Below are 14,781 nucleotides of genomic sequence, written 5' to 3' on the forward strand. Positions count from 1 at the left end.
ATATACATATACATATACATACATATACATATACATATACAATACATACATATACAATATATACATATACATATACAATATATACATATACAATATATACATATACAATATATACATATACAATATATACATATACAATATATACATATACAATATATACATATACAATACATACATATACAATATATACATATACAATATATACATATACAATATATACATATACAATATATACATATACAATACATACATATACAATACATACATATACAATACATACATATACAATATATACATATACAATATATACATATACAATATATACATATACAATATATACATATACAATATATACATATACAATACATACATATACATATACAATATATACATATACAATATATACATATACAATATATACATATACAATACATACATATACATATACAATATATACATATACATATATATACATATACATATATACATATACAATACATATACATATATACATATACAATATACATATACAATACATACATATACAATATATACATATACAATATATACATATACAATATATACATATACACATACATATACATATACAATATATACATATACATATACATATACAATATATACATATACAATATATACATATACATATATATACATATACATATACAATACATACATATACAATACATACATATACATATACATATACATATACAATACATACATATACAATATATACATATACAATATATACATATACAATACATACATATACAATATATACATATACATATACAATATATACATATACAATATATACATATACAATATATACATATACATATACAATATATACATATACAATATATACATATACATATACAACATATACATATACAATATATACATATACAATATATACATATACAATATATACATATACATATACAATACATACATATACAATATATACATATACATATACAATATATACATATACAATATATACATATACAATACATACATATACAATACATACATATACAATATATACATATACATATACAATATATACATATACAATATATACATATACAATATATACATATACAATATATACATATACAATATATACATATACAATACATACATATACATATACATACATATACATATACAATATATACATATACAATACATACATATACATATACAATATATACATATACAATATATACATATACAATACATACATATACATATACAATATATACATATACAATATATACATATACATATACAATATATACATATACAATACATACATATACATATACAATATATACATATACAATATATACATATACAATATATACATATACAATACATACATATACAATATATACATATACAATATATACATATACAATATATACATATACAATACATATACATATACATAATATATACATATACAATACATACATATACAATATATACATATACAATATATACATATACAATACATACATATACAATATATACATATACAATATATACATATACATATACATATACATACATATACAATATATACATATACAATACATACATATACAATACATACATATACAATATATACATATACAATACATACATATACAATATATACATATACAATATATACAATACAAACAATATAATGATACAGCACAGCCTTGGGAAAATACCTAGTGGAAACATTGGGTGTTTTAAGTGCTGGCTCTAACTAAATTAAAATACTCAGCGTGACTTTGATATCCTGTCTGTATGCTTTTCCCTATATATATATATATATATATATAATGAGCTAACTCAATACACATCATATGACTGGTAACTCGATGTAAATCAACTCCACTAAGACTATGCCCTGATGACTCATGAACCTGTCATCTCCCAGAGGTATCCCTGGATAAGGGTGTCTGGCAGTGGACAATCAAAGTGGAATAAAAATGGAGGTTACCACTCACGTTTGTCATGCACCCTAACCCCTTGTGTTTTATATTGATTCTATGATCTTCCCATGTGCTCATTTTGTAGAAAGTTTTTCTGTTTTTGCTTGACTTTTTAGTAATATATTAAATTTGTTTTTATTTTATTTTATAGAAACTCTCCAACCTTCAAGTCGTTTGAGGACAAAGTTGGAAACATCAAGGTGAGCTGAAGGTTGTTGAAATGGGAACATGACGCAGAATAAAACCTTCACAACTCACAACTGGAATGAACAAACAGTAAAAATGGAAAAGTATATTTTTGTAGTTTGTACATTCCATTTGTATCTTCATTGTGAACTGCCCCATATGCTAATGGTCACCCCTGTGCCATATGCTAATGGTCACCCCTGTGCCATATGCTAATGGTCACCCCTGTGCCATATGCTAATGGACACCCCTGCCCCATATGCTAATGGTCACCCCTATGCCATATGCTAATGGTCACCCCTGCGCCATATGCTAATGGTCACCCTGCGCCATATGCTAATGGTCACCCCTGCGCCATATGCTAATGGTCACCCCTGCGCCATATTCTAATGGTCACCCCTGCGCCATATGCTAATGGTCACCCCTGCGCCATATGCTAATGGTCACCCCTGCGCCATATGCTAATGGTCACCCCTGCGCCATATGCTAATGGTCACCCCTGCGCCATATGCTAATGGTCACCCCTGCGCCATATGCTAATGGTCACCCCTGCGCCATATGCTAATGGTCACCCCTGCGCCATATGCTAATGGTCACCCCTGCGCCATATGCTAATGGTCACCCCTGCGCCATATGCTAATGGTCACCCCTGCGCCATATGCTAATGGTCACCCCCCCTGCGTCCATAGACGAGTTAGGCTTTAGCCTCTTCCTGCACGGGATTGGATTATTCTCAACTGTCTCTCAAAACAACCCTTGAAAAAATGAAATGACTCCCTGAAGATTTCCCATTTGCTCTGATTTTAAATTCAGCATGTAAAGAAAAGGTGTGTGTGTGTGTGTGTGGCCAAGTGGATCTGATAATGGCTATATTTTATAATGGGTATAATATACCACTGTGGGTATATGATACCTATGGGTTATTGTTAGACGCTAACACACCTGGGTGTCACTCACCCAGGGGTCCAGAGTGACACAACGGTCTAAAAGGCACTGCATCGCAATGCTGGAGGCGTCACTACAGACTCCGATTCGATTCCAGGCTGTATCACAAGCGGCCGTGATTTGGGAGTCACATAGGGGCGACGCACAATTTTGGCCCAGCGTCGTCTGGGTTTGGCCGGTTGTCGGCTGTCATTGTAAATAAGAATTTGTTCTTAACTGACTTGCCTAGTTAAATAAAAATCAGACGGAAGAGTGTCACATTAACGATTCACCGGTGCTGCTGAAAAGTGTACAACCTTTTTTAACGGGTGCTTGATCTACACAAATCTCAGACCATATTCTCTACAGTCTCACACGGCTCCTTTTTGAAATGAAATGACTTAAGATTTACCCCATACCATCCTCCTCCCCCTTTCTCTCTTCCTCTTTCTCTCTTCCTCTTTCTTTCTCTCTTCATCTTTCTTTCTCTCTTCATCTTTCTCTCTTCCTCTCTTCCTCTTTTTTCTTTCTCTCTTTCCTCTTTCTTTTCTTTCCTCTTCCTCTTTCTTTCTTTCTCTCTTCCTCTTCCTCTTCCTCTCTTCCTCTCTTCCTCTTCCTCTCTTCCTCTCTTCCTCTCTTCTCTTCCTCTCTTCCTCTCTTCCTCTTCCTCTTCTCTCTCTCTCTTCTCTTCCTCTCTTCTCTCTTCCTCTCTTCCTCTCTTCTCTCTTCCTCTCTTCCTCTTCCTCTCTTCCTCTCTTCCTCTTCAGTACAAGGTGGTTGGAGCCAGAGGTAACGGTGAAGCTGTCCAGTCCCCGACCGACACGAACCCTGTTCAGGACAACGCACCCTTCTGAAGACCCCCCCCCCCCCCCACACACACTCCCCTCCCCCTCTCTCTCATCACCGGGACTGTGACATCATCATTAAGCGCCTCATCACTGAGTGACACATGACCTTTGGCCTAAAGAAGTCACCCTCTAATCTCCACATTACTCACTACTGCCTCCCTCGCCTGACCTGGAAAACGTAGTGCCCTATATCATTAATACTACGGCCCAGTCCTAAATCACCCCCTAGCCCCTACTCCATAGCCCCTACCCTCTCACTTGTGGAGAACTGAAAGGACTGGAGGGATGTGTGCAGTATGACAACAATTCCACCTATGCTATGACAGGTCAAGGTGGGAGCCACTAGTATATTGTTTAAACCAATAGGTTGATTTGTTGCATATTGCTTAGTCTTATCTAGTTCCTTCAGATCTCCACAAGTGCCTAGGAGGTTAGGGGCTAAAGGTACGTTTGGAATCCCCCCCCCCTCGCCTACCAAGAGCATGTGCATATCTCATCTCACTGTGCAAATACAAACTACCGCAAAATACAACCTGAGGTTACATAACATCAACTCACCACAGCTTGTAAAAAAATATTTAAAAAGACAACTACGGTGAACCATTTTGTATTATAAAATAATTTTACACTGCTTTGCATAATGTTTTTACATGACTTATCTGTATGTATAAATATATATGAATAAATATATTGTTAACACATAAGGCCAGTCGGCATTCATCCGTAGGTATGGCTGACGTGGAGGCTCAAATTAAAAGGCAGATATATAAAACACTACAGTTTGGTGCCCTGCTGAGCGTTCAAATTTCTGTTTGGTGTGCTTCTACAATGTGGAAGCAAGGCTTTAGTGTAAAGACCAGTTTCTACCTTCATCAGATGTCTTTAAGCCTCTTTCAGTCCTATTGCTTTCTGTTACTTTGCTGGTATAAAATAAATGTTTAAAAAAATTATTTATAATCTTTCTCAATCTGGAAGTTGTAGAATATCGTTTAACCTGGAAGGTGTTTGCTTTCTCTTTTATTTTGTAGGCTCAAGTGTTTACTGTGTTTGTGCCACATCTGAAATGAGATAACTGTCAAATACAGAGTCCAGACAGCTCTCTGTGTCCGCCATTTTATTCTAAGAATTGTCCTCGTGCCTCAGGCGTAACCCCCAACACACACTTGTATGTACACAGTCCTGTACCCAGACGTACTCTCACCCACCATGTGACTAGCTCTACTGTTATTTATATATCAACAACACTTCCTGTTTGGCCCGTGTGCACTAACCCAACCTCTTTACACTATAACACAACTTGAAATAGCAACACTTCCTGTTTGGCCAGTGTGCACTAACCCAACCTCTTTACACTATAACACAACTTGAAATAGCAACACTTCCTGTTTGGCCAGTGCACTAACCCAACCTCTTTACACTATAACACAACTTGAAATAGCAACACTTCCTGTTTGGCCCGTGTGCACTAACCCAACCTCTTTACACTATAACACAACTTGAAATAGCAACACTTCCTGTTTGGCCAGTGTGCACTAACCCAACCTCTTTACACTATAACACAACTTGAAATAGCAACACTTCCTGTTTGGCCAGTGTGCACTAACCCAACCTCTTTACACTATAACACAACTTGAAATAGCAACACTTCCTGTTTGGCCAGTGTGCACTAACCCAACCTCTTTACACTATAACACAACTTGAAATAGCAACACTTCCTGTTTGGCCAGTGTGCACTAACCCAACCTCTTTACACTATAACACAACTTGAAATAGCAACACTTCCTGTTTGGCCAGTGTGCACTAACCCAACCTCTTTACACTATAACACAACTTGAAATAGCAACACTTCCTGTTTGGCCAGTGTGCACTAACCCAACCTCTTTACACTATAACACAACTTGAAATAGCAACACTTCCTGTTTGGCCAGTGTGCACTAACCCAACCTCTTTACACTATAACACAACTTGAAATAGCAACACTTCCTGTTTGGCCAGTGTGCACTAACCCAACCTCTTTACACTATAACACAACTTGAAATGGCAACACTTCCTGTTTGGCCAGTGTGCACTAACCCAACCTCTTTACACTATAACACAACTTGAAATGGCAACACTTCCTGTTTGGCCAGTGTGCACTAACCCAACCTCTTTACACTATAACACAACTTGAAATAGCAACACTTCCTGTTTGGCCAGTGTGCACTATAAACAACTTGAAATAGCAACACACTAACCCAACCTCTTTACACTATAACACAACTTGAAATAGCAACACTTCCTGTTTGGCCAGTGTGCACTAACCCAACCTCTTTACACTATAACACAACTTGAAATAGCAACACTTCCTGTTTGGCCAGTGTGCACTAACCCAACCTCTTTACACTATAACACAACTTGAAATAGCAACACTTCCTGTTTGGCCCGTGTGCACTAACCCAACCTCTTTACACTATAACACAACTTGAAATAGCAACACTTCCTGTTTGGCCAGTGTGCACTAACCCAACCTCTTTACACTATAACACAACTTGAAATAGCAACACTTCCTGTTTGGCCAGTGTGCACTAACCCAACCTCTTTACACTATAACACAACTTGAAATAGCAACACTTCCTGTTTGGCCAGTGTGCACTAACCCAACCTCTTTACACTATAACACAACTTGAAATAGCAACACTTCCTGTTTGGCCAGTGTGCACTAACCCAACCTCTTTACACTATAACACAACTTGAAATAGCTTCTATTGGTTTGGTAACAACTTCACTTTTTGTTATTTTCAACATGATGTATCTATGGAGATTATATCCCCCCCCCCCCCCCAATTTAATGTTACATTTCTATCCAGGGGATGGAGTATTCATTTACCCTTTTGACTTCTTTTTATAATTATAATTTTTTATTATTTAGTAGTGATGATCATATTTAGGTTATGTGTTTTTGATGTCTCATTCTTGGTTGGAGTTTAAATAAGGTTTGTTTTTATATTTAATTGCCATCTGTAAATCGTTGCCAATATGTAATTACCTGTCTGTTACAGATCTCTCTCACTTTCAAATTAATACCATAGTTATTATATAGATGGTAGGTCGGCTACGATCTGGACCGGTTTCCCCACCGATCTGGACCGGTTTCCCCACCGATCTGGACCGGTTTCCCCACCGATCTGGACCGGTTTCCCCACCGATCTGGACCGGTTTCCCCCAGACATGGATCAGACCAGAGAATTTCCGTTAGGAATGCGTTTTAGTCCAGGATTTAGCTTAATCTGTTGGCAGACAGGGCCTCCCTAAGCCAACCCAATTCATGTTTTGTCCGATTTTTGTTTTATTGGCAAAAGATCTGATCGGTCAAAAATACCAATTTTAGTGGCAAAAGAACAGAATTGGGCTGCCTGTGTAAACGCAGCCTTGGTATATTCTGTTGTCTCTGGTTATGACTGAGCAAGGGGAAAGGCAGATGTATCCCATAGATTGTGTAGAGCTGCAAAAACATTGTTTGGGTCTAATGTACATTTTTGGGACGCCACAGCTGAATTTGTTAAAACACATTATTGAAGGCATGTACAATGTTGGGAATGATAAGAATATATATATATATATAGCTTTATTTAGAATGGGAGCCTAGTTGTAGACCTTTTAAATGGATATGAGAATGATGGATGAATTCAAATGTTGGTTTGTTATATGTTGAGAATATCAATAAAGCATTCCTTTAAACAAAGGAGAGTTGTGGGTAATGTTCAAATTTAATCAATGGATCCAATATATTTTTTTACAAAACCCTTTCCCTCAGCAGTTCATGAAGTTCTTTACTGTTACCTGGCCTACAGCCCAAAGTGCAAACTACTGAACAAAAATATACATGCTGTTTTCATGTTTCATGAGCTGAAATAAGTTATTTTATTTATCTTATATTGTGTTTACAAATGTGTTTATGTAACAGTATACCTTTAGACCGTCCCTCGCCCATACCCGGGCGCGAACCAGGGACCCTCTGCACACATCAACAACAGTCACCCACGAAGCATCGATACCCATCGCTCCACAAAAGCCGCGGCCAACTAAGCTAGTCGTTTCACATCCATTACATTTACATCCTTGTTAGTGAGCGTTTCTCCTTTGCCAAGAGGATAATCCATCCATCTGACAGGTGTGGCATATCAAGAAGCTGATTTAAACACTATTCATTGGGCAAAAATGTTTTAACAATGGCAACTTAATGGAATAAAAATGTCACATGAATATTTAAGATGTTATTGGTCACATGCACATATTTAGCAGATGTTATTGGTCACATGCACATATTTAGCAGATGTTATTTATTTGGCAGATGTTATTGGTCACATGCACATATTTAGCAGATGTTATTTCACATGCACATATTTAGTCGATGTTATTGGTCACATGCACATATTTAGCAGATGTTATTGTAGGTGTAGTGAAATGCTTGCATTCCTAGCTTCAACAGTGTAGTAGTATCTAACAATGCACATCTAAAAGTAAATCAAATTCAATTAAGAAATATTTCAGGAGAGCAATGTCAGAGTGGTATTGCCTAAAATACAGTAGAATAGAATACAGTATATAGAATACAGTATATACACATGAAATTAGTAAAGCAGTATGTAAACATTATTAAATTGACCAGTGTTCCATTATTAAAGTGGCCAGTGATTCCATGTCTATGCACAGTGGACTCCAAAATTACTGGCACCTCTGACTGGCAATGCACAAACAATACTTGAAAAAAATATATAAACAATATAATTATAGAAAAACTCAAAATACCAACTTGAGAAATACTGTACTTTGTTTCGTTCCATTGACACCTTAATAATTTCATTAAAAATCAATGTCCTCCAATTCAAGGTTTCACCATTAATTGACACCCTTAAAGATTATTGTAAATAACATCTACCAAAATTTAAACGTGAAATTAAATTCCACTTTTAAGTTTAAGTCTTAAGGAACTATATTGAGCCATTTCATCACATCCTGTTTCACTAGGGTATAAAAATGAGGTAACACGCATGCAATATCCCTCTGTCATCCAACACCATGAAGAAAAAGGAACTGGCAGTTGAAAACAGATGGGCGTAGACCTTCATAAATCTGGTAACTGCTACAAGAAGATCCACAAACGATTAAATATACCACTGAGCACTGTCGGGGCAAGTATTTTAAAAATTCAAAACATATAGAACAGTTGAAAACCTCACGGGAAGAGGACAAACATGCATTTTGACCCCAGGATATGGAGGAGGATGGTGAGAGAAGCAACAAACTACCCCACAATCAGTGTGAAAGAATTGTTGGCCGTAGGGGTCACCAGGTTAAAAAACACCACTAGAAGCCACAACCACAGGCTCTTTGGAAGAGTTGCCAGCTCTTTCTGACCCCAATTCACAGACTCTAAGCGCTTGGAGCCAAACGTCATTTAAATTATGACTGGAAGGAGGTGCTCTGGTCAGATGAGACCAAAATGGAACGTTTTGGTCAGATACAGCATCGGCATGTTTGGCGTCGAAACAGAGATGCATACCAGGAGAGGCACCTCATACCCACGGTGAAACAGAGATGCAAGGAGAGGCACCTCATACCCACGGTGAAACAGAGATGCAAGAAGAGGCACCTCATACCCACGGTGAAACAGAGATGCATACCAGGAGAGGCACCTCATACCCACGGTGAAACAGAGATGCAAGGAGAGGCACCTCATACCCACGGTGAAACAGAGATGCAAGGAGAGGCACCTCATACCCACGGTGAAACAGAGATACAAGGAGAGGCACCTCATACCCACGGTGAAACAGAGATACAAGGAGAGGCACCTCATACCCACGGTGAAACAGAGATGCATACCAGGAGAGGCACCTCATACCCACGGTGAAACAGAGATGCAAGGAGAGACACCTCATACCCACGGTGAAACAGAGATACAAGGAGAGGCACCTCATACCCACGGTGAAACAGAGATGCATACCAGGAGAGGCACCTCATACCCACGGTGAAACAGAGATGCATACCAGGAGAGGCACCTCATACCCACGGTGAAACAGAGATACAACAAGGAGAGGCACCTCATACCCACGGTGAAACAGAGATACAAGGAGAGGCACCTCATACCCACGGTGAAACAGAGATGCATACAAGGAGAGGCACCTCATACCCACGGTGAAACAGATGCATACAAAGAGGCACCTCAGACGGTGAAACAGAGATACATACCAGGAGAGTTACCTCATACCCACGGTGAAACAGAGACACAACAAGGAGAGGCACCTCATACTCACGGTGAAATAGAGATACAACAAGGAGAGTTACCTCATACCCACGGTGAAACAGAGATACATACCAGGAGAGTTACCTCATACCCACGGTGAAACAGAGACAAACAGAGATCACGGTGAAATAGAGATACAACAAGGAGAGTTACCTCATACCCACGGTGAAACAGAGATACATACCAGGAGAGTTACCTCATACCCACGGTGAAACAGAGACACAACAAGGAGAGGCACCTCATACTCACGGTGAAATAGAGATACAACAAGGAGAGTTACCTCATACCCACGGTGAAACAGAGATGCAAGGAGAGGCACCTCATACCCACGGTGAAACAGAGATACAAGGAGAGGCACCTCTTACCCACGGTGAAACAGAGATACATACAAGGAGAGACACCTCATACCCACGGTGAAACAGAGATACAAGGAGAGGCACGGTGAAACAGAGATCATACCCACGGTGAAACAGAGATACAAGGAGAGGCACCTCATACCAGGTGAAACAGAGATGCATACCAGGAGAGGCACCTCATACCCACGGTGAAACAGAGACAAGGAGAGACCCACGGTGAAACAGAGATGGAGAGGCACCTCATACCCACGGTGAAACAGAGATGCATACCAGGAGAGGCACCTCATACCCACGGTGAAACAGAGATGCATACCAGGAGAGGCACCTCATACCCACGGTGAAACAGAGATACAACAAGGAGAGGCACCTCATACCCACGGTGAAACAGAGATACAAGGAGAGGCACCTCATACCCACGGTGAAACAGAGATGCATACAAGGAGAGGCACCTCATACCCACGGTGAAACAGATGCATACAAGGAGAGGCACCTCATACCCACGGTGAAACAGAGATACATACCAGGAGAGTTACCTCATACCCACGGTGAAACAGAGACACAACAAGGAGAGGCACCTCATACTCACGGTGAAATAGAGATACAACAAGGAGAGTTACCTCATACCCACGGTGAAACAGAGATACATACCAGGAGAGTTACCTCATACCCACGGTGAAACAGAGACACAACAAGGAGAGGCACCTCATACTCACGGTGAAATAGAGATACAACAAGGAGAGTTACCTCATACCCACGGTGAAACAGAGATACATACCAGGAGAGTTACCTCATACCCACGGTGAAACAGAGACACAACAAGGAGAGGCACCTCATACTCACGGTGAAATAGAGATACAACAAGGAGAGTTACCTCATACCCACGGTGAAACAGAGATGCAAGGAGAGGCACCTCATACCCACGGTGAAACAGAGATACAAGGAGAGGCACCTCTTACCCACGGTGAAACAGAGATACATACAAGGAGAGACAACTCATACCCACGGTGAAACAGAGATACAAGGAGAGGTACCTCACACCCACGGTGAAACAGAGATGCAAGGAGAGGCACCTCATACCCACGGTGAAACAGAGATACAAGGAGAGTTACCTCATACCCACGGTGAAACATGGGGGGTCAGTGATGTTTTGGGGCTGTTTTAATTCCAGAGTTCCAGAGGCACTGGTTCAGATTGATGGCATAATGAATTCCACCAAGTATCAGGCAATTTTGGATCACGATCTTGTTGCCTCTGTCAGAAGGCTGGGACTTGGCCGTAGGTGGACTTTCCAACAAGACAATGACCCGAAACATGCCTCAAGATCCATACAGAAACGGTTCTGTGACGACAAAATCAATGTTCTGCCATCTCAGTCACCAGACCTCAATCCAATTGAAAACCTGTGGGCTGAGTTGGCCATCTCAGTCACCAGACCTCAATCCAATGGAAAACCTGTGGGCTGAGTTGAAGAGGCCAGTTGATAAACACAAACCCAAGAATGTGAAGGATCTTGAAAGGATCTGCATTGAGGAATGGTCCGGAATCCTTCCAAATGTGTTCCTGAACCTTGTCAAACATCGCAGGAAAAGACTCCATGCTGTTATCCTTGCCAGAGGTGGTGGCACTAAGTACTAAATGAGGAGTGCCAATAATTCTGATGAAACCTTGATTTTGGTTAAATGTATTTTGTATTAAATAGTTGTATGATTTTGGTTGGTTCCATTGAAACATTAATAAAGTACAGTATTTCTCACATGTTGGTATTTTGAGTTTCTCTGTAATTCTATTATCTCTTTAAGTATTATTTTTTAAAGTATTGTTTGTGCATTGCCAGTCAGGGGTTCCAGTGAATTTGGAGCCCACTGTATACAGGGCAGCAGGGTTGAGTAACCGGGTGGTGGCCGGCTAGGGATGGCTATTCAACAGTCTGATGGCCTTGAGATAAAAGCTGTTTTTCAGTCTCTCGGTCTCAGCTTTGATGCACCTGTACTGACCTCGCCTTCTGGGTTATACTATGAGTACTTGGGAACAGATGACCAAATATTAAAATCACTCTGTTTTCCTGGTGTTTTTTACAGTCTTTAATGTCATAGAATGAAAATTAAAACACAGGTTTTATTAGAAAATTTAAAAAATGGTTTCATTAGAAATGTTTTTGCTCCTAAAGGTTGGGGGCCCCTGGGCCAAATTCAGTTTGGGGATCCCTGGCCCATATCAAGGGGCAAGTAGGGGAAATACTATTTGTAACAAACACATTGCAGTTGCTCAGGTCTTATTAATGACACCCAGAGATCAAAACGAGCCATTCATAATTCTTTCTTTCGTAAGATATGTGTGTACATTGTTTCCTTGGGCGCTTTTGTGGTGATCTATAATATATTTGTGTTTACAGCTATAAGGGTAAGTTAAATGTCTTGGTAAAGTAACAAATACCAATCCCCACAAAGCCTAAATAAAATAAAATAAAATACACAGATCTTAACGTAGCCGAACAATGAACGTTCTGCATTTATACCCTGAACAGACCAGTTATAACTAGAAGAGCTCTGGGAGTGTGTTGCAAGGAAAATAACCTCTCACTCAACATCATCAACAACACAAAGGAGATGATCGTGGACCCCCATCCACGGGACAGCAGTGGAGTTTCAAGTTCCTCGCCGTACACACCACCGACAAACTGAAATGTTTCCACCCACACAGACAGTGTGGTGAAGAAGGCACAACAGTGCCTCTTCAACCTCAGGAGGCTGAAGAAATTTGGCTTGTCACCTACAGTGCCTTGCGAAAGTATTCGGCCCCCTTGAACTTTGCGACCTTTTGCCACATTTCAGGCTTATAGGCCTGAATCCAATCGAGAATCTGTGGAAAGAACTGAAAACTGCTGTTCACAAATGCTCTCCATCCAACCTCACTGAGCTCGAGCTGTTTTGCAAGGAGGAATGGGAAAAAATGTCAGTCTCTCGATGTGCAAAACTGATAGAGACATACCCCAAGCGACTTACAGCTGTAATCGCAGCAAAAGGTGGCGCTACAAAGTATTAACTTAAGGGGGCTGAATAATTTCGCACGCCCAATTTTTCCGTTTTTGATTTGTTAAAAAAGTTTGAAATATCCAATAAATGTCCCACTTCATGATTGTGTCCCACTTGTTGTTGATTCTTCACAAAAAAATACAGTTTTATACCTTTATGTTTGAAGCCTGAAATGTGGCAAAAGGTCGCAAAGTTCATGGGGGCCGAATACTTTCTCAAGGCACTGTATAACCCTCACAAACTTTTACAGATGTTCAATTTAGAGCATCCTGTCGGGCTGTATCACCGCCTGGTACAGCAACTGCCCCGGCCGCAACCGCAGGGCTCTCCAGAGGGTGGTGCGGTCTGCCCAACACATCACCGGGGCCAAACTCCTTGCCCTCCAGGACACCTACACCACCGGATGTCACAGGAAGGCCAAAAAGATCATCAAGGACAACAACCACCCGAGCCACTGCCTGTTCACCCCGCTATCCTCTAGAAGGTGAGGTCAGTACAGGTGCATCATAGCTGGGACCGAGAGACTGAAAAACCTCTACCACCAGTTGCTTTAATAATGTTTACATATCTTGCATTACTCATATGTATATACTGTTTTCTATTCTATTCTACTGTATCTTAGTCAATGCCGCTTTGACATTGCTCATCCATATATTTATTACATTCTTAATTCATCATTCCTTTACTTAGATGTGTATATTGTGAAATTGTTACATATTACTGCTCTGTTGTAGATAGAAACACAAGCATTTCGTAACACCCGCATACAATGCTTAAACACGTGCACGTGACCAATAATATTTTGATTTGATTTGAAGAGTACGTGACACTCTACTAAGGTCTGTTGATAGGAGATCTATTGATAAAACAGTTGTTCCCTGACCGGGAATCGAACCCGGGCCGCGGCGGTGAGAGCGCCGAATCCTAACCACTAGACCACCAGGGAAGCCATAGTTTTATCGGTGTTGGAAATGATTTCCTAAATATAATAATTGTTGATAGATAAATATATATATATTGTTTTACAATTGTTGACAGATAAATATGTATATATATATATATTTTTTTACAATTGTTTACATATAATTATGTATATATATATATTTTTTTTACAATTGTTGACAGATAAATATG

At 39.5% G+C, this 14,781-nt stretch overlaps 1 non-coding gene and 1 pseudogene across 1 annotated transcript; one reads left to right on the forward strand and one right to left on the reverse strand.

Moving 5' to 3' along the window:
• The window catches only part of LOC124045398, a 38,685-nt pseudogene extending 33,611 nt beyond the window's left edge, over nucleotides 1-5,074 (forward strand).
• A 9,447-nt stretch (nucleotides 5,075-14,521) lies between these two features.
• On the reverse strand, nucleotides 14,522-14,593 carry trnae-cuc. The gene has a single exon. It is a non-coding gene; the product is annotated as a tRNA-Glu (tRNA).
• Between the last annotated feature and the right edge of the window lie 188 nt (nucleotides 14,594-14,781).

This window comes from Oncorhynchus gorbuscha, linkage group LG10 (genome assembly GCF_021184085.1).
Source record: "Oncorhynchus gorbuscha isolate QuinsamMale2020 ecotype Even-year linkage group LG10, OgorEven_v1.0, whole genome shotgun sequence".
NCBI lineage: Eukaryota > Metazoa > Chordata > Actinopteri > Salmoniformes > Salmonidae > Oncorhynchus > Oncorhynchus gorbuscha.